The sequence below is a fragment of the Sinocyclocheilus anshuiensis genome, unplaced genomic scaffold (assembly GCF_001515605.1).
Source record: "Sinocyclocheilus anshuiensis isolate Anshui unplaced genomic scaffold, SAMN03320099.WGS_v1.1 scaffold1372, whole genome shotgun sequence".
NCBI classification, from domain to species: domain Eukaryota; kingdom Metazoa; phylum Chordata; class Actinopteri; order Cypriniformes; family Cyprinidae; genus Sinocyclocheilus; species Sinocyclocheilus anshuiensis.
The window spans coordinates 590,683-613,344 of NW_015546103.1; positions in this window are offsets into that span (position 1 = coordinate 590,683).

Consider the following 22,662-nt stretch of genomic DNA (forward strand, 5'->3'; position numbering starts at 1 on the left):
TATTTGTTAGAAATTGTGCATGGAAGAAAACCAATGGAAGGTACATTTAAAATGAAGCTAATGGTGAAGTATATTGTATAAGTCATTAATTTTATTTTAATTGTATGTTTTTATGAAAAACGTATTTTTTCCAAGCGAGCATGATTGAATTAGGTTCAGATATAGCATGTAGAACACTTAAAAGTTTTTTTTTATTTGGTTAATTTTGCCTTTAAATGCTGGTTTCATTCTGTTATCATTGGTTCCACTGTAAAATATCAATAAAATGACCAGCAAGTGTATCACTGTGACCTGTCTGTTTTTTTTTGAGTGGGAAAATACACATGGGCAAAGTTCAGAAGAGGGGTTTCCCTCCGTTAGTTCACACCTGTTGATCTAACCAGTCGTTATTTGCTGCAGGTTTGTGTAATGTCTTATTCATGAGCTTATTCTAGTACCAATAACACCATCACATGATGTGATCTAAAAGATGTCCCATTTTTTTATCTCCCAAAGTTTTTTCTTATACACAAGGACATGGAGAAAAAGGAAACAACTAAGGTCATAAATATTGTCCAGATGAACCATTGTGGACCTGGTCCCTCCAGTCCAGTGGAAACTGAGTACTATGACAGCAGCCGGTTAAGAAACTACATGCAATGAAAGATGCTGTCAAGCAGAACTCACACTTTCTGAAGTCTGATAAATTGTTAAGAGTGGAATGGACAATGACTATTTAAAATGAACCAGTGGAGACAAAAGTCAAACGAGCTATGGAATAGTTAATTGAACAGGATGTTGGGAAAGAGTAGAAAGGATACAACCTGAAATATGGGATAAGGATGGCTGAATGAATTGGAAAGGGTGGGTTCGAGAGAAGGAGACAAACAATATGGTATGAGGCGGCCTGATATATGAAGGTTTCGGGAAGTCAGGTGATTGGGGCGTGGCCCCGCTCCCAAACCTCAGTTAACAAGTCAACTCCCTTTAATAAAGAGCCCTGGTGCAAATGATATGACAGATTATCATTTGTATGATTTCAGAGTTGCTTTTAAAGTGTTTGTTGACCATCCATAGCAACGGATGTTTTGGAGTCTGCCGTGATGCCTAGGCTCAGATCTTGTGACCCTGGTCGGGGCAGAGAAACTCCCTTCACTGATGGGGTCACTCTTGGGCAGGGGTTGAAACACAATCTCCCTGAGAAGGCTGTAATTTGCCCACTACCATAATACATCAAATCATGCAGATTGTTTTGGAGAGTTGTGCTTTTACTTTTCTAAGTGGTCTGATTTGCAATTTATCTATAGACCAGAATATTGAAAAGACTTGGACTGGCTCTGCTGACTTTCCACTAGGGAACCCAGAACACCTTAGCAACTATTTAGCAATCCATTAAACCACTCAGAACACCTTAGAATCACGGTAGATTCACCTTTCAACCAGGCCTTATGCACTCTTGGTGCATGAAAAGTTCACAGTCATACCATCTGAGAATGTGATACACTAATAAGCTTCTAAAATCAATATGCACAAATAGAATTTGAGCTGCTTATAAGATGGAGACTATTCCCACCAGAGCTCAGCTGAAGAGCAGGCCAGCTGTGAGTTTCAGGATAATAGACCTCCTTGCATCCTTTTGCCCGGTTCCTTAGGAACATCAGCCACAACATAATTATGGTTACCATGTCCACACAGCGTGGAGGGAGTTCAGTTCCTCTAGACACACATTAATCAGCTGGTTTCTTCAACCTGGATCCTTTAGAGATGTTGACCTGAATTCCAGTCCGTGGAGAGACAGGTTTCCATGCCCTCAGAACATAATACTCTAAGCAAGCCGCAGGTGTATAGGGAAAATGGTTTACATTTACACAGCACTTTTTTACATTTCTTAAAGATAGTATGAGTTGCAATGACATTTTAGTGCCACTTTAATATTACAAAGTGTACAATTTTGAGGTTTTCAAGAGCAGTACTTCTCAAAACTAGACCCACTGGATAGGTTTGAGAAGTACTGGTCTAGAGCAGGTATAGTGAGCCATGCTCTTGAAAGGCTACCATTCTGTAGAGTTTAGCCCCAACCCTAATCAAATACACCTAAACCAGCTGATTAAAGTGTTTAGATCACTTGAAAATATCAAGTAGGAGTGATGGAGCAGGGTTAAAAAACCAAAGCCTGCATGAAGGTGGCTCTGCAGGGCGGGGTACCCCTGGTCAAGAGAATCAGGCCATCACATTGCAAGATTAAAGTAGTTGTATTAGGAGAATAAAGTAAATATTACACCAAGGTCACAGCGCAATGGGATTGAAGTCAAAATATATAAAGACAAAAGGCGACATCTCAAAGGTGACATTCTTTTAAAATGCTTAGCATGGCAGTGATAAAATCCATGTGACATCAGGGTGACTTGAGGGTGTTGATATGTAGTTGCTAATGGATTCTGTGTGGTTTTTAGCATGTAGCTAACATGTTCTGGGTGGTTGCTAGGTGAATTGGCAAATAACTGTAGTTACTTAGAGAAACAATAGCACCGCCTTCCCTATCAGGCTGTATGATTTGAGATATCATTCATATGCATTACAAAAACTATGCTGGAGGAGTTACGTACCAAAGCTTAAAGTGATAGTTCACACAAAAATAAAAATTCTGTCATTAATTATTCACCCTCATGTCGTTCCAAACCTGCAAGACCTTTGTTCGTCTTCAGAACACAAATAAAGATATTTTTGATAAAATCCAAGAGCTTTCTGACCCTGCATAGACAGCAACAGAACTACCATGTTCAAGGCCCAGAAAGGTAGAAAGGACACGTTAAAATAGTCCATGTGACGTCAGTGGTTCAACCTTAATTTTACGAAGCTACGAGAATACTTTTTGTGCACAAAAAAAACAAAAATAATGGCTTTATTCAACAATTTCTTCTCTTCCGTGTCAGTGTTCGACACGGGTTCACAACAGCACCAAAACACATGGGTGTGCATTCCCCTGCTTGTAAACAAGGCACAGCACATGCGTGTTCTACGTCAGAGTGCTGACTCCTGCGTCAGCAGCACCACACCACACAAGCTCTCAGATTTCAACAAAAATATCTTAATCTGTGTTCCGAAGATGAATGAGGGTGTTATGGGTTTTGAACGACTTGAGGGTGAGTAATTAATGATAGAGTTTTCATTTTTGGGTGAACTATCCCTTTAAGATGTATGGTTGAGGGTTTGCTCAGATCCTTAACTCCAGTTAAAGGAGTAATAATAGTGATGTTTGCCTTGGCAAACACTGCTAATTCTTTCCTATTACTGAATTTCCCACACCACATTCATCCAGTCTTTCTCTTCATTAGCATTTCCCCTGCTTTGCTATACAGTCATCAACATCAGCAGGCTGTGAATAGTGACAGAAGCATCACCTGCTTCTATTTCCCCATTACAGCTAACCAACAGATCTCTGCTCCTCTCGGCTGTGACCTCTGGTGAACTCAGCCCATGCTTTGCTTTTTACTGTGCGTGTCATATCCAAACCAGGTTTGTGTCATTCGCACACGAGCCGAGTGACCCTCACTGACAATCCCAGTCAAACTGTCAGATGGCGTTAGGATAAAAATAATGGCTGTAGATCCGAGGGAACAAAAAGATAAGCTGCTTTTGAAGGTAGTCAGCTGACAGCAGCTTAATGGAGCACTTGTTTAACTTAAGGTCACAGAAGTTCATTTTCACAGATTGCCAGTTACAGCAGTGTATGAGGGAGGAAGCCATTATACACCCCAAAGTGTTCACAGAACCCAGGAAACACAAGAACCTCTAGCAGGCTAGCATGGCCCTAAAGTAGCATATGGAGAGTGTCACTGTGGTGTATTGGTGTCATATAAAGTATTTTTAGATTCCCAGCTGACTTTGATAAAGACCCTTCACTTTAAATCACACTATCCCAAAATGTGCTATTAATAAACCCGCTTTTTCAAAGTATGTCAACACTTGTCGGATCACTTTGTACAGAGGATGTTCTGATTCATGCTGCTATATAACCAAGTGTTCCTCGTTTTTATTCCTGGATCAAGTTTTTGGTCAATTGTGTTGCTTTCTAGTCTGATTTGATCACCTTAGTCTGTGATGATACTGTCAGCAGATGACAACTTAAATGACCATCCCAGATAACATTTGATATTTTATACCAATTTTGAATATTCTGTCTTTTCGGTTCTTGAATTTTAATGGATGAGCGGCATTCTAAGAGTGCTGATATAACAGTCCAACATTACTGGGACTTTTCACTATTCGTATCACTCCACTTGTCTGCGTTTACGCATTTCAGACAAACTCTAGCTGTGTCTCATTTCGAAGGTTGCATTTGTTGGCCACATACGTCATTGAGAATGTCTCATTTCAGAAAAGTAATTATTATAAAACTAACTGTTATTCCTCAAGATGCATAAATTATTGTAATTTCTTTCTTACTTTGTGATGTAATGGTTACTTTTCTTAAAAAAGCTAGCCTCAATGACATATGCAGCCGACAAAAGTGATCTCCAGAGACGCAGCTTTCGAAATGAGACACCGTGTGTTGGTTTGTGCCAGGGGTCCAATCCTGCTCCAGGAGGGCAAATGTCCTGCAGAGTTTAGCTCTCTCTGTCCTGTGTGTGTGCATAACCTCAGTGAAGTTTTATTGTTCAATGTTAGCAGATATCAGAACTGAAGCACCATGTTGAGTGGCACTATTGATGCAATATGATCTTTCGTTTGCTCTTGATGAAGCACTCAGCAATGACATGAAACAGAGAAACACTGAATGTCATGGAAAAAGTATTAAATGCAGGCCAAATCCCTGATCACAGAAGATCATCGTTATATAATAGTACTTCACACCATAGCAAAGACTATTAATGTGATATGCATAAGAACACACGGCCCTTCTCTATACTTGTTTCTGTCTTCATTTAATAGACAGGATGAGCAAGCGTTCTCCCTCCATGGCTCTATTTTATTGTGTTGTTAATAACAGTATTTTAAAGTAAAATGAACTCTGAATTTAGTGTGGCTCTGTTGTTCTAATTAGACACATTTTCCAGAAGTCTCTATAAACTCTGACTGAATTCAGTTTCCATCCACTCATAGGAACATAATGAGGAAAGACTTTACGGTTGGCCATGAAACAGACTCTGAGTAATCTCAAGAGGTTGACGGGGCTTGTTAAACAGGTAATTCAGCATGTGGAGCACCTGTTAGCTGTGGAGTTACTGAGAAGATGACTCACAAATCATTCTCAGGAATCAAAGAACATCCAGACCCACCAAAGCTTTACGCATACAGAGACTCTCCTTCTCTCCCTCCCACACCTCACATTTGTCTGTCACTCTTACACTATGAGGAACACTGAATGTGTCTACAATAATTACAAAAATTACCACATTATATGGATAAAAATCGTTATTCAGTGAAGATTATTCAGTGAATAATTGGACTGTGAATAACACCCGCCCTAATTCTCATTGGTGTGTCTAATGGTGCGTTCAAGTCATGTCGGATAGATCGTATTTACGAGTTGAACGCACATGAACGCCACCACAAAGTCGTTATTACGAGTGGGAAACTCGAAATTTTCTTTAAGCCCCGAGTTTCCGAGTTGGGGGCGTGTCAATGAGAAACATGTTGGAATCGATGGATGCAACGTCTGTAGCAGGTGATTCAGATCACAAAACCAGCCTAAATTCTTTGTTCTTATCCAGTTGTAGCAACATAGGAGGAATGATTTCTTTAAAATTTCTTATAAAAGAAATTCTGTTTCTTTTCTCTGGCTCCGTTTCTTTTCCCTCTCGCTCCGTTTTTCATGAGTTCATCAAACAACAGTGGTAAGTCAGAATCATTCATCAATCACGGTGAGTAATGTCTTCTTCTCCTGCTATTGTTACTTGCACTGCTTGCCACATGCACTGTACAGTTTATCTCTCTCTGTCGGCAACAAGGGATTCTATTCTATTCTATGTATGCCCTATAATGTTTGCACTGGCTACTGTATACAGGCCACCAGGGCACCATACAGACCTTATTAAAGAATTTGCTATATTTTTTAATGATTTTATTAGGTAGTGCTGGCTGCAGATAAAGTTTTAATTGTTGGTGATTTTAATATCCATGCCGATAATGAAAAAGATGCATTGGGATCAGCATTCATAGACATTCTGAACTCTATTGGGGTTAGACAACACGTGTCAGGACCTACTCATTGTCGAAATCATATTCTAGATTTAATACTGTCACATGGAATTGATATTAATGGTGTTGAAATACTGCAGCAAAGCGATGATATCTCAGATCATTGTCTTGTGCAAACTCCATAGGCTATAGCTAAATCTGTCAATTCTACTCCTTGTTACAAGTATGGTAGAACCATCACTTCTACCACAAAAGACTGCTTTGTAAGTAATCTTCCTGATCCAATAGCTCAGAACAGCTTGATGATGTAACAAAAACAGTGGTGTTAATTATCGGACCTAAAACCTCTGCATGTAATAACCTAGAACACTGTCTAACACTTGATGGCTGCTCTGTCAATTCTTCGTCATCAGATAGAAACCTAGGTGTGCTATTTTATAGCAATCTTTCCTTTGAAAGCCACATTTCTAGCATTTGTAAAACTGCATTTTTCCATCTCAAAAATATATCTAAATTACGACCTATGCTCTCATGCAATGTCAAATGCAGAAACATTAATTCATGCGTTCGTGACCTCAAGGTTAGATTATTCTAATGCTTTATTTATTGGGTGGTTGTTCTGCACGCTTAATAAACAAACTCTAGCTGGTCTAAAATGCAGCAGCTAGAGTTCTTACTAGAACCAGGAAGTATGACCATATTAGCCCGGTTCTGTCAACACTGCACTGGCTCCCTATTAAACATCGTATACATTTTTAAATCTTGCTAATTACTTATAAAGCCCTGAATAGTTTAGCACCTCAGTATTTGAGCGAGCTCTTATTGCATTATAGTCCTCCACGTCCGCTGCATTCTCAAAACTCTGGCAATTTGATAATACCTAGAATTTCAAAATCAACTGCGCGCGGCAGATCCTTTTCCTATTTAGTGCCCAAACTCTGGAATAACCTACCGAACATTGTTCGGGGGGATGACACACTCTTGTCAGTTTAAATCTAGATTAAAGACCCATCTCTTTAACATGGCTTAGTCTTACACATAACACACTAACACATTTATAAAGGATTGTTTAATAACACATAAAGGATTGTTAGGCTGCATTAATTAGGTCAGCCGGAACCGGGAACACTTCCCACATCACCTGATGTACTTGTTACATCGATAGAAGAATGGCATCTACGCTAATATTAGTCTGTTTCTTTCTTATTCCGAGGTCACCGTAGCCACCAGATCCAGTCTGTATCCAGATCAGATGGTCACTGCAGTCACCCGGATCCAGTCTGTATCCAGACCAGATGGTGGATCAGCACCTAGAGATGACCTCTACAGCCCTGAATGTCAGCGGAGACCAGAACAACTAGATGAGCCCCAGAGACAGATCCCCAGTGAAGACCTTGTCTCCTAGACGGCCACTGGGACAAGACCACAGAGACCAGATGAGTCCTCCGCACAATGTGACTTTGCTGGAACAACCTGCTGGTTCGTCTGGCCGGAGGAGAACTGGCCCCCCGACTGAGCCTGGTTTCTCCCAAGGTTTTTTTCTCCATTATGTTACCGATGGAGTTTTGGTTCCTTGCCGCTGTCGCCTCTGGCTTGCTTAGTTGGGGACACTTATTTTCCAGCGATATCGTCGACTTGATTGCACAGATACTATTTAAACTGAACTGAATTCAATGATGAATCCACATGTCAAATCAACTGCCTTTAACTGAAAATTGAGTGTTTATTGTCCTTTTGCATTATTGACACACTATTTTCCTATTTAATACTGTAAAGCTGCTTTGACAATCTGTATTGTTAAAAGCGCTATATAAATAAAATAAAGGTGACAAAGGTATAATTCTTTTGTGGTGCTTTTGAAAATGTAGTCTTCCTTTTCGGAAAAAAGGAAAGCTTCATTGCTCATTTATTGTAACTGCATGAAAAAGAGCAACCAGCATCTCCTTTTGTGTCCCATGTAAGTCATCCAGGTTTGGAACAATGTGAGTAAATTGTGTCAAAATAATTTCGAGGAGGATCATCCCTTTAAGCAAATGAAGTAAAACAAATGTATAAATTATTTAAAGGTAGCATATTGAAAAGATTTGTGGCTGTAGGCACTGTTGGTTTAATTATTAGAATGAGGAAGCAACAAATGGGATAGACACTGCTGAGGTTTTTAATCAAAACTCTTGCACACAAGGAACACAAGGTCAAAGGGAGACCGAGCAGATACCAGTCGAGCAGTTCATCTTTTAGCAGTGCGTAAGCGCCATCCAACTATAACCACAATCAAGTGCCTGTATAAAACTCCTAAACAGAACCAACTGATCACACACATGGAGTTTTGCCTAAAAGCACAGTAGTGATATAGTATAGATATAATAGTTTGTGGTCTGAGGATCGCATGTTTATCCGAGACTCAAAAGTAATTGGTTGTGATATCATGCTGTGAATCTTTTCATCCAGAGAGACTGGGCCGCTTGTTAAAGTAGATGAACGGATGGAGCAAAATATTGGAAAAGCTCAGAGAAAGTTTTAGAAGAATTCCAATCACAAGAGGTGTGGAACACTCCTAGGCTTGTAACTTGTTGAAAGCTTGAGAATTTAATTGATCTGATACAAACTGAAGATTGTATATGTACTAAATGTAGGCTACTATATTACACTATGTAGTCATTTGCTAAATGACTACTTATAAGGGTCAAATAAACACAGGCTCAGAATATAATTTATAACATCCAATTAAAATATAATTCACATAAATAATTATGAAATGAGAAGACACTATATGTGTAAATATATAGTATTATTTTAAAATAATTAAATACATATATGCTGCTTAATATTTTTGCGGAAACCATGACATTTTTTTTTTCAGTATTCTTTGGTGAATATAAATGTATACAGCATTTATTTAAATGTAAATCTAACATTCTAAATTATCAATTTAATGCATCTTTGCTGACGAAAAGTATAATTTTAAAAACTTTCTCCAAACTTATGAATGTAGTGTATCACAGTTTTCATAAACATCTTAATAATAATAAGATTATAAGAAGTAAAAAGAATAAGAAATAATACAACAATTGATTGATTTCTGTACGATCATGTGACACTGAAGACTGCTAATGGCTGCTAAAAATTCAGATTTGCTATCACATGATGAATAAATTACATTTAAGAATATATTTAAATTGTAATAATATTTCACAATAATCCTGTTTTTATTTTATTTTGATTAAGATAAACGTAGCCTTGGTGAGCATGGGAGACTTAAATAAATAAATACAATAGCAATTATTGTAATAAAATTATTAAGAATTCAGAAATTCTCCATATTTCTCCATATAATTCTAGTGATGGTGCCCTCTTTTGGTGAGGCAGTGTAACTGCAGATATTATAGACAACTGTTGACATCAGCTAACAAGAATAGCCCACTACACACTTTGACATAGTATGACAATATTAATATGCATTCAGTACTTAAATGGCCTAAACATGAGTAGATCTACTAAAATGCATGAGATAATGTTCATAATGCAAAACACTAACAAGAATAGCCCACTACACACTTTGACATAGTATGACAATATTAATATGCATTCAGTACTTAAATGGCCTAAACATTAGTAGATCTACTAAAATGCATGAGATAATGTTCATAATGCAAAACAAGCATTTTACACTGAATACTTCCTAAGAGCAAATATTTACAAATAATGTCAGACTGTGTGTTTTATTGAGTGAGTGACCTCCAGTTATAATCTCAAAAGTAAATCTGGTTGTTTTCTTTAAGTTATTTTTTGGGCTTTTTATCTTTATTTGAGTAGACAGTTGAGGAGAGACAGGAAGTGAGATGGATCTGGAAAGAACAATGAACTCACTGCATTGCACCCACAATGCAATGCACTCCACTTGACCTTTCATTTTAAGTGTGAATACATGTTATAATAATAGCAGTAAATTATCCATAATCGCATGCAACCAACCCTAAACCAAACCCTAATCCTAACTTACTTAAGTACTTAAATGTATAACTACACTATGACAACAAGTGTAAAGTGTGACTACAGATTCTTGTTGTTTATTTTTTTTAAATGGCTACCGTCTCACTATTTTTTAAGTAAACCATATACAGTGTATAGTATACTGTTAGTAACTAGAAAGCTAGTATTTCATTCCAAACATACAGCTCTGCTTGTATACTGCACATTTTGGCCAATGTAGTATGGCCATTTGTGTATTCCATTCATACGGTTTGCATACTGTGCATTGTGTATATATATCAAATAGTATTGCAGAATACTAAGACTAGTGTGGAGCATGCCATTCTGAACATAAACAGAGAATCCTATGTGTGTGTGTGATCAAAATGAATACATGGAGAGGTGATAAACTCACATTCCTTCCACCTCAGCTGCTGTGAAAAGTCACCTCATAGCAACACAGCTAACGTTATTCAGTATGCTAACTTCACTCAACTGATCATGTTTCAGACGAGGTCCCTTCCTGGTTTCACCTTTGATCAATTTGCTTTTTATTTAAAAATATGAATTAGTGATTGGTCAATAGCTGCTTTTTGTATTCAGATATAAATGACCACTAAACTGTAACTGAATGTTGAGAGCTTTTCTACATAGCATAGGTTATTTTTCTTCATATTTTTAATATTTCATCTACATTTATTATCTGGTACAATAAGTAGGCATGCATAAGCAGGATAATGTAGTAAAATAAACCCCATTTTAGCACCTGGCACTATATCTTACATCTTCTGTCTAGTACTGCATCATGATTATTCTGAATTTGCACTCAGTTTTAATCAGTAGAAAAAAACCCACAGTGCTGATGCATGTGTGGATATTAATATCAGTATGAGCTGGCAGATAGAAATGTGTCATGCTCTCAGTCATTCACTATCAGTTACCGGGCGGCACGAGTAAATCATCTCACTTTCCTCAACATGTAAGGGCAGGAGTTATGTTTAGTACATCAGCATTCTCAAACACATGGGAACGGCTCTTCCACAGAGTCAAGGAGTATTAAGCATAAAACAGAGCCTCTCAGCTTTCATTAATAGACACAGACTGTGACAGAGACCTTCACACCAATCACACACCACACACACAGCTCCTGTATGTGCTAAATACCATGTGTATGTGTCTAAATACCACATGGTTTGTGCCGTTTGCCACATTCATACAAATTCATGCACATACAAAGGCTAGTGGAAGCGAAGTGAGTTTTAAGTCTGTGTAGTAGCCGTATTATAAATGAAGGTTTTGTGCCCTCTAGTGAGGAACCCAGAGCATGACAGTAGCTGCTGTCAGCCAATAGGAACTGCCTGGTCTGATTCTGAAGATGTCAGCAAAACACAATGGATTCTGGGATGTAACAGACATTGCAAGTAGTCTTTAGTTTCATTCATCTAATGCAGGGGTGCCCAATCCTGTTCCTGTTCAAGTTCAGATCCGACCCTGTGTTTGATGCAGGAAAGTAGATCTCCAGGAACAGGATTGGGCACCCTTGCTCTAATACTGTATGTCTTTAATAAATCAGTATCATCTATTCATCCATAGAATCCATGAGGATGCAAATGTTTATACTGTATGCTGTTAAAATCTCTTTTATTGCAAGTAGTCTTTAGTTTCATTCATCTAATGCAGGGGTGCCCAATCCTGTTCCTGGAGATCTGCCTTTACCTGCAAAGTTCAGATCCTGTGTTTGATGCAGGAAAGTAGATCTCCAGGAACCCTTGCTCTAATACTGTATGTCTTTAATAAATCAGCATCATCTATTCATCCATAGAATCCATGAGGATGCAAATGTTTATACTGTATGCTGTTAAAATCTCTTTTAAATGTAAAAGAGACAGCATATTCATAAGGTTAAGAATAATCAAATATATAGGCAAAAATATAGTAGGCTACAATCTACAGGGGATTTATATACATTCAAAAAAGGTTCAGAAGTCATATTGTTAAGTTCCACATTTAAAGGAATAGTTTTGCTTAAAATGTATGTTTAGATGTAGATACGTTTGTTTCTTCATCAGAACAGCGAATGGGTGCCAGAAGCCATGATTTAAAGTTAAAACGTCTTAATGATAAATTTGTTTCTTACAAACATGCAGCTTTTCTCTTTACAATATATTTATGGATGGACTGGAGTTGTGTGGATTATTGTGATGGTGTTTTATGAGCTGTTTGGACTCTCATTCTGTATTTGGACACTTTCTAGTTAGTGGATCATGTTAATGTTTAATGGTAGTTACTCTGCCAGGACACGTGTGAACTTGAGGGGAACAAACACAATCTCATGAGAAAAAGTAGCTGTTTTACAATGTGGCAATTTCTTATATATACTATTGTAAATCATAGAAAAAACACAATTGTTTTGAAAAAAAAAAGTGAGCATGAAACATATCCATCATAGAAACATTAGTGAGATGCAATTTTATATGAATTAGCCACCGGTTTGTCAAAATGTAAAACAGTTTTATGGGAAAATGACCAAAACACCCCCTGAAAAAAGTCTCAAATGCCTCTGAAAAGTGACATTAGTGAAATATTGCAGTGTTCTGATGACACTTAGTTTGATTGTATGTTTCTAAAGTATCCAAATATTTTCTGGGGCCACAAGACTGTGCTGTTCTCATTCTGTGGAACGCGACACAAGGAAAAATAATGAAATGTTTTAGAATCTATTTCTACGATTGCTGTTACAGAATGCACATGTATGCATGTATCACATGTATCACAAATTCCAGAGTGATGTTCTTGAAGAAAAATAAGAATAAATAGAGCAGAAACAGAAAGAAAGAGAGGAACAAAGGTAGGACAGGGAAACAGAGTGTGCTGAAGCGTGGTTGGCCTACATACCATCTGTATTGTGAGGATCAGACAGGTCAGATCTCTAAGTCTAAAGTGCCCATCAGTCATATAGAGAAGTTCATCTTTTAACATCAATGGACCATCATGGAAATAACCCTCAGATAGGAAAACACCTGTCTTCACGCCCAATCAAACATGACGTAATCTCATTCCAGATTCTAGCAGCACTACACACCCACGGCCAAATTAAAATAAATAAATGTCTCAACATGTATGATTTGTGTTTTCTTGTTTCAAGATGCAACGGTGTGGACATTTAGGCTGGTCTTTGAACATTCTGATCTGTTTGACATTGTTATGTATAATTTAAAATAGTTCAAATTCATCACGTCATCATTTGCTGTTGCTCTGTTCCATGTAATGAGAGTGAATAGCAGAGGTGTAAAGAATACCTAAAAACCATGCTTGAGTAAAAGTACAGATACCTTGATTACAGAGTGAGTGATTATATTCACCTTATAGTGAAAATCACTCCACTACACGTTACAAGTCACCAATTCCAAAACAACTTGAGTAAAAGTCTTAGAGTATCTGATTTTAACAGTACTTAAGTATTATAGGGCTTTCAGAGTCCAAAAAGTACATGAAGCATTTAGAAGTCATACAATATATTTGCGTGAGGAACATGGCAAAATTCAAATAATATTTTCTAAAAACCATATACATATATTACATTTTTTCAAATTTAGCCTCACGCAAAGCTTTAATAGAAGACTAGGAATACAGTGCACAACTGATAATAGACTACTGTTACGTTTGAAGGGTTTTGCTTTTTCGACATATTATGCTTTGTATGTTTTCATGGTATTGAAAAGAGCAACATGAACATTATTCTAAGTTTCTCTTTTTGTTTTCCACAGAAAATACAGTTTTGAAAAGTCACATTTATTTATATAGTGCTTTATGCAATACAGATTGTTTCGAAGCAGCTTTACAGAAATAAACAGGAAAATAATTGTAAAATTCATCAATTATGAAATTGCTTTTCAATAAGTGTCATTGTTGCAAAGCTCATCAATTCTGAAACACATTCAGTTCAGAAGCTCTACAGAAGGCAATTCAGAGAAGAACAAAGAATTGTCACTTTTGGTGAGCTATTTACATTCCCAGACTTATTCCTCGCTCATGTTGTTTGCTATGTGGGGGAGGGTTGTTCCATTAATAACATCTTCTGAGAATCACATTTTTTGTGTCACAGATGTTGTCAGGCAGTTTCTACAGGTTCTTATGCTGTTCACAGCTGGAAAACATGATCAGCTGGCCCAGTGAGCTCATTGGGCGGAACACAAGTGATGTCATAAAAGATCGTCCTGCCAGGACTTGTTGTAATATCAGGGTTCAATGTCTGTCTGGAGCCTCCCTTTCCCAGCACTAAAGACGATTGCCTCCCAGTAACCCCAGTTACCTGTAAGACAGCAGACTACACGTCTCTTAAAACATGCTTTTGGTTTTCAGCTACTGCAGAAATTGCTGATAGTCTAGATTTTAACCTTCGGCCTTTCATTGACTCTGTGAAGGAAGGCTTTATGGAAATCTGGGAATTTCCCCATTTTAATAATCTCTGTAATCCCAAAGACAAACAACTTCATGAACAGGACTGCAAATTATGAAGGCCAGATGTTTAGATGTATATGTTCATGAAATAGACATAAACAGGAACACTTTGTGACGTTACTGGGCTAAATGAAGGCTTGATGTCCTTAATTTTCTTAGACACAATACTTATTATCAACAATACTCTATTCATGATTACTCCAACAGGAAATGAGGTCACTGATGTTCCCTAGGGATTCTTGTAGAATTAGCGACACTTAGCGCCTTTGTTTTAGAATTGTTTTGTTAGAACAGCCCTTCACACTTACACAATGAATTAGAAACACATTGTGCGCCTCTACTCTGGTCTGGAACTCAACATGGCTCTTTGCAGAGTTTTCTGAGAAATGGCTATATATACATATAGCCATTCCTCAGAAAACTTTGCAATGAGTCATTGTGTGTGTGTGTGTGTGTGTGTGTGTGTGTACCTGGTATTTATCACGTTATGGGGACTAAATGTCCCCACAAGGATAGTAATACTAGTAAATTTTGACCTTGTGGGGACATTTTTGAGGTCCCCATGAGGAAACAAGCTTATAAATCATACAGAATTAGTTTTTTTGAGAAAGTAAAAATGCACAAAGTTTCCTGTAAGGGGTAGGTTTAGGGGTAGGGTTGGTGTAGGGCAATAGCACATACAGTTTGTACAGTATAAAAACCATTACGCCTATGGAATGTCCCCATAAAATATGGAAACACAACATGTGTGTGTGTGTGTGTGTGTGTGTGTGTGTGAAGGGCTGTTCTAACAAAATAATTCTAAATTCTAATTCTTCTCCTTAACTGCCAAATTTATTATGACTTCAATTCTAATTCTAGATTGATATTAAATTCAAGACAATTTCAATTTTATAGCTCTTTTCACAAATTGCTATAAAGCAGCTTTACAGAAAATCATAATGTTAATGTTTGTAATATCTTAATATCTTCATGCCTTATAGTTATATTTAGCAGATCCAACTTTAAATATATTGTTGAGTGAAAACCCATATATATAAAAAAATTTGGGATCAGTAAGATTTAAAAACAATTTTTTTTTAATGTTTAAAGAGGTCTCTTATGCTCATCAAGGCTGCATTTGATCAAAAATACAGTAAAAACATGAATATTGAACATTAATATTGTGAAATTATTGCAATTTAAATGAAAGATTTTCTATTTTAATATACTTTAAAATGTAATTTATATTTCTGTGATTAAACCAGAATTTTCAACAGCCATTTCTCCAGTCTTCCGTGTGACACAATCCTTTAGAAATCATTCTAATATGCTGATTTATTATGATTATTGGAAACAGTTGTGCTGCTTAATACTTTTGGGAACCTGTGATACTTTTTAAAAAGATTTTTTGATGAATAAAGTTAAAAAGAACAGTATTTATTTGAAAGAGATTTTTTTTTGTAACTATAAGTCAACAATACTATAACTTTAATATAACTTTTTTATAATTTTTTTTTTATCAATATCAACACATCCTTGCTGAATAAATGTATTAATTTATTAAAAAGAAACAGTTACCCCAAACTTTTAAATGGTAGTGTATTAAGATTTTTATTTTGAATAATGCTGTTCTTTTTCATTTTTTGTTAATCAAAGAATCCTAAATAAATCACGTTCCAAAAATAAATAACGAAATAATAATAAATAAATAAATAAAATACAAAATAAGCAGTTGTTTCCAACATTGATAATAAATTAGCATATTAGAATGATTTCTGAAGGATCGTGAGGACACTGACGACTATAATATTAAAATAGTTAACCATTATTTTAAAGGGGTCATATGATGCGATTTCAATTTTTCCTTTCTCTTTGGAGTGTTACAAGCTCTTGGTGCATAAAGATCTGTAAAGTTGCAAAGACTAAAGTCTCAAATCCAAAGAGATATTCTTTATAAAAGTTGAGAGTCAGCCACGCCTACCTAAAACGACTCTTTCTAACACGCCCCCACATGTCTACCTCACTATGTGGGAAGATTTGCATAATGCCGCCCAAATGTTCACACAAAGAAAGAAGGCGTAACTTTTAGTCTCACTGTAGTATTGTTGCCGCTGCCGCCATGTCGTGAAGACGCTGTGTGCTTCGTCGTGAAAGCGAAACTACTTTGTTTGGTCTTCCAAAAGAGGACGATATCCGCTTCGTCATGCCTAGAGCTGATCTGTGCTGGTCACTGAGGGAATACATCAACTTTCACCGTGGACGAAACACATTCCATTACACCAAATAATAATGTTCTTTTTATGTTTAGCAGCATCATATGACCCCTTTAAATTGTAATAGTTCACAATAGTGCGGTTTTTACTGTATTTTTGATCAAACCAATGCAGCCTTGAGAAGCATATATGTGACCTTGGACCACAAAACCATCATAAGATTTTTTTGAGATTTAGGCTATACATCATCTGAAAGTTGAATAAATAACATTTGCATTAATGTATGGTTTGTTAGGATAGGGCAACATTTGGCCGAGATACAACTATTTGAAAATCTTGGGCCTCATTTATAAAATGTTGCGCAGAAACCATCCTAAAATTGATCCTACGAACGATCATCTCTCAAATATGCGTACGTGTGATTCATAGAATGAACGTACGCATGCACAGAAAACGCACGTACGCGTCTCTTTCAGATTTGAAATCTATGAATCGCAAATGATCTTGAACTTGCGCGCAAATGAATGGTCTCAGCTCTCTTTCTTGTAAATTACTCCTAATTACTGTCATTAACATGTAAAAGATCACCAGTCATCATCATCCATATTCTTTCATTTAGAACAGTGAGCTTTAAGAACAGCTTACATTTTCAAAAACCTGCAGTTAGCTACTTGAACAAGAAAAAGTGTGTCTGCTCAGATCCTGACGTGACGCTCAGCACTTTTCCACATCAAAGCCAGTTTTTACACTCTAAAAAATGCTGGGTTAAATACAACCCAATGGAAAGCTTATTTATTCAGCTTTCAGATGATGTATAAATCTCAATTTCGAAAAATTGACCCTTATGATTGGTTTTGTGGTCCAGGGTCACAAATATGAGTGTTGGCGTGGATTTAAGCGTACGCACTGCTAAGATCAAATCTGAGTGTACGCATGCTTTATAAATGAGCCCCCTGGAATCTGAGGGTGTAAAAAAATCGAAATATTGAGAAAATCGCCTTTAAAGTTGTCTAAATTAAGTTCTTAGGAATGCATATTACTAATCAAAAATTAAGTTTTTATATATTTACGGTAGGAAATTTACAAAATATCTTCATGGAACATGATCTTTACTTAATATCCTAACGATTTTTGGCATAAAAGAAAAATCTATAATTTTGACCCATACAATGTATTGTTGGCTATTGCTACAAATGTACATGTGCTACTTATGACTGGTTTTGTGGTCCAGGGTCACATATGAGACTTCTTTAAAAAATATAAAAGTCTTACTGATCCCAAACTTTTAAACGGTAGTGTAGTTAAATTACTATTTTTCTTTTTTTTTCTTATATTGTTTTCATATTCTTTTTGTTTCCTTATTTATTTATTTTAAGAAGCCACATGACATTTTATGTTGACGTTAAAAGAGTATTTGAGCAGCTTACAACTTTAGCAACGCCACTAATAACCTCAGGACCAGCATCCTCAGTGGCCAAACCTACAAAAACAAGGAAAGTTCAGCATCCCCCCACCTCTTTTGATAATGCAGCATCTGTTGTTTGTAATAATGTGAATGAGGTCAATGAATGTTTAACCATCCCCCAATGAATCACTTGGTGTATGAAATAAACACAAGGACTCTATTCCAAAACACAGGCAGCATTTTCACACCAAAAGGTTACCATGCTTTCAAAGGCACCTTATTTTGGCCACATTAAGGGCAATATGTATTTATTTTGTGGAAAAAGGGATCCCAGAATGCCTTGTCACAGACTCTGTGATCAAAAATAATACATGAAGTAAAATAAATGATGAGTACTGCTTACATTATTACATCTTAGCAACATGCTATTGTCAAATTCCAATGACTTTTGTTATTATTAATGTTGTGTGTTTACTAAAACTCTTATTAATCACGCAGTGGCTCTTTGGTACACTGTAAAAAAAATTCCGTAAAATTTACGGTAAAAAAACGGCAGCTGTGGTTGCCTGAATTTTACCGTAAAAAATATAGTAGCAACGTTTTAGGTTTTATGGTTTTAACTTAAATTTACAGTTAAATTCCATAATTTCATTAACTGATATAATGTTAATATACCAACCTATTGAAGTAAAAAAAAAACATCAAATTTGAAATGTAACGCAGGGAATTCTGGGAATGTCAATTTACGGTTATTCACTGTAAATTATACGTATTTTTCACTTCCAAAAACGGTATACTACCGTACATTTATGTCCAATACATGTAATGTCCAATACAGTTTTTCACCGTATATAGTAGGGGAATTTACCGTTAACCATTTAACAGGTTTTTACTGTAGCATTTTTACTGTCTTTTACCGTTAAATTCACGGTCATTTTTTACAGCCAAAGGTGTGACATCTCACCTCTGCTGATTAAACACATGCACAACACAGTTTTTCCAGGGGAATGAGCACAAGAAGCAAATGCTTATCAGATCCCTCATATCTGGCTATCATTTCAGTGCGTGATAAAGATCAGAGGATGAAACGTGCTGCGCCGCTATCACCGTTACAGCCTCCGGCCTTTGGACAGTGAATGATTGACACAGAGATCAGTAGAGGCCAGGAAAAAGGCAACATGACACTGTAGCTTGAAACACCTTTAATGAGGCGGACAGAGTGTCCCAGACAGGTACAATGTACAGATCGACACTCTTAATACTGTTTAATTTTTAAAGGAATACTGAAGAGAAATTTGCCATGTTAGGAGTCATGCTGCTTTTCACAGTTCTATGGAACATGACAGATGCCTCCAGATGAGTAGCAGTTAGTAAACGTTTAAAATAGTTTGTCAAAGATATAACCAGAGGTGAATTTACTTGAAGGACAAGATCATGAATTTAAATGAGAATAATGTTCACCAAAACGTCTAGGATAATAGGGTGATTCTAAATTGACAAACCATCTGAGAAATTGTCTGAAAAACCTTTTAATATTTGTGATTTAACATAAATATATTTAGCAGACATCAAATCATTGGACAATATTTAAAAATAACTTTGCAAAAAATTATAAAATAAAATTAAATATAAAAATAATAAAATAAAAAAAATAAAATTATTTTTCACAATTATTTAAGATAATGACAATACTTTTAGTAGTAATGCTAGTAATAATGCTAGTAATGGCTATTTTGGCCAAAAAATGAATTAATGAATGAATTAATTAATAATTGAATGAATGAATGAATGCAAAAGATAAAAAAAGAAAATACAAAAATTATATTATATTGCTATTTTGGGCAAAAAAATGAATGAATGGATGAATGAATGAATACAAAAATATTATATTATATTATATTATATTATATTATATTATATTATATTATATTATATTATATTATATTATATTATATTATATTATATTATATTATATTATATTATATTATATTATATTATATTATATTATATTATATTATATTATATTATATTATATTATATTTGGAATACAGTCTTTAATTATCTTTTAACTTTAAAACTTTATTTAAATTAAAATCATTCACAGTTATAATAAAAAATAAAATAAAAAATTATAGATATTATATTATATTATATTATATCTGTTAACTTCTAAAGCTTGCAGTTATAACTTTAAGAAGGAATGTAATATATATTTCAATATTTTAATAATATTATTACACTTTACATATAGCACAGCTATACATTTGAAAACAGTTACTACATAACACAAATATTAAAGTCACACATTTAATTGTAATTATTTTACTACGCAAATTCATTATTTATCAATGTTTCAGTACAAGTTTCTGGCATAGGTTGCCTGATTTATAATTTTAAGAAATACGGAACTGCTCAGAATTGGTTTGCACTTTTTACAACATCCCAATGATGTTTTGCTGCAAATTTACAAGAATACTGCCAAGTCTACTCCGAAACTGTCTACTGAAACTATGGTCTGAAGTTTTTGCAGTTTGACCGCTAAGAACAGATTCTCACGCTGCCCCTGAGCCCACATGACTTCTGTTCTCTCTCATGTCTCCAGCTTCATGACCTCACAAGTCCAAACTGGAGATCTTTAAGATTGTTCTTCTCACAGAAATACAGCAGGAATGTCGGTCAGGATAAGGGCCCACACAGCGTTCCATAAAAACGGCTGATAAGACCACCAGCCTGTCTGGATGATAAAGCACCATGATCCCAGGAACGGGCCAAGTTCATATTGTTCCAGCTCATTTTCAGTACTTCTGGTTCTTTCCTGAAGTCCTATAATTAAACACCCTTTAAATAGAGGAGAGCCACATATACATGCTGCTGCACGCTGCCTTAACACTAACAACTGAAAATGACAGGAAGAACTAGCAAAACCATTATTAATTATGTTTTAAAACATCTTATTTCAAAGTCTTCATCATGGTCTGAGGTATACTTTTTGTTAGTGTTAAGTGTTGTGTGTTCTAAGTGTGGACTTATCTTTGAGGAAAGGGTGAGACAAGCCACGTCTGTGATGTCAGAAGCAGCACAGGAACAGGATACAGCTCAGTGCTTTAATTGAATTCTCAGAAGTCAGAACTGCAACAGGAAAAAGCGCTCTGGCTCTACACAGCACATGGGTGCTAGACCAAAACCGTCAAATTCAGCTCAGACATTCTGCATCTGTCAGCTCTGCAGGCTGATACGAGAATTCTATTTAGTCTAGCACAGTGGTCTCAACCACATTTCCCCCAACCCTGCATGTCTGTTGGGGGGCTACAGGAATGTGGTTGAGAACCACTTGATCTAGCACAGCTAGTCTTACACTGCATGATGTATTTGATCAACATTTGCATGTACATTTTATATTTACTAATGGAATATTAAAATTTTACTTCATTACTGTGTGGTTGCTAGCCTAATGACCCAAGTCAAAAGAGTGTCTTATTCTGGTCCTGCTGACAATGTAAGTCTACGCAATTTTCATCTGGCAGGTGAATATCGTAACCGTAGCACACCTTTTTCTCAACTAGCCACTCCTAAGCATGAAAAATTTATTCAATATTTTAATGGATTTAAGGAAAGGAGGAAACAGTAAAATAACTACAATCTACTGCGAAGCAATTAACCTAAACTTTTTGCGAATAATGTTTTTATTTTGAAATATGCACAGTGCACACTCTTAATATTCATATGCCAAAAACTGATCTATTGTTGTTTCTTGTCACGCCACACTCAGTTATGAATTACATTAATCACATCGCCTATCATGAATGATATTCTACTCTCCAATTGAAAGGGAGAAAAAAAAAGCTGAGTAGTTTGCATCACTGGATATTACTGTAGGTCGTTTAACACATTTCTATCGTAACAGTTGTCAAATATTATGTGTTTAGCTACTTACATTTTACCTTGCATGCTCGCATTCTTTCACTAAAACTGTAGCATCGCGTTTGCATTGAGTGCTGCAAGGATGAAGAATTTTTGCAGGCCAAAACACTAAAACAAGTTTGCATCAACGTGTTTTTTTTTTTTGGTTAAACGTCTGAAATAATGTCTGTGGTTAACACAAGCTCAAGATATTTTTATGTTTTATTTTTCCCTTGCAGTTTTTTTAAAGCTTCTATTTGTCTTGAAAATGCAGTTGCTAACAAGTGGCTAAATGAGACTACAGAGGTTGTAGGAAATTAAACATTATTACACCAAACAGGCAAACCCGTCTTCTTTGATTTGATTGGCCATCTCAGTCATTGTGACATTGACGAGTGCTGTTAAATGACTGAAGCAGACCAGCCTAAAATGCAAATTTAAATGTATTTGTCATCCTAAAAACAAACAAAGCTGTGTCCAGGTTGTCAAATATTGGGGGAGACAATTCATATCTGATTATTGGAGGGTACTTGTTACCCTTAAAGGGGTCATATGATGTTGCTAAAAAGAACATTATTTTGTGTATTTGGTGTAATGAAATGTGTTTATGCG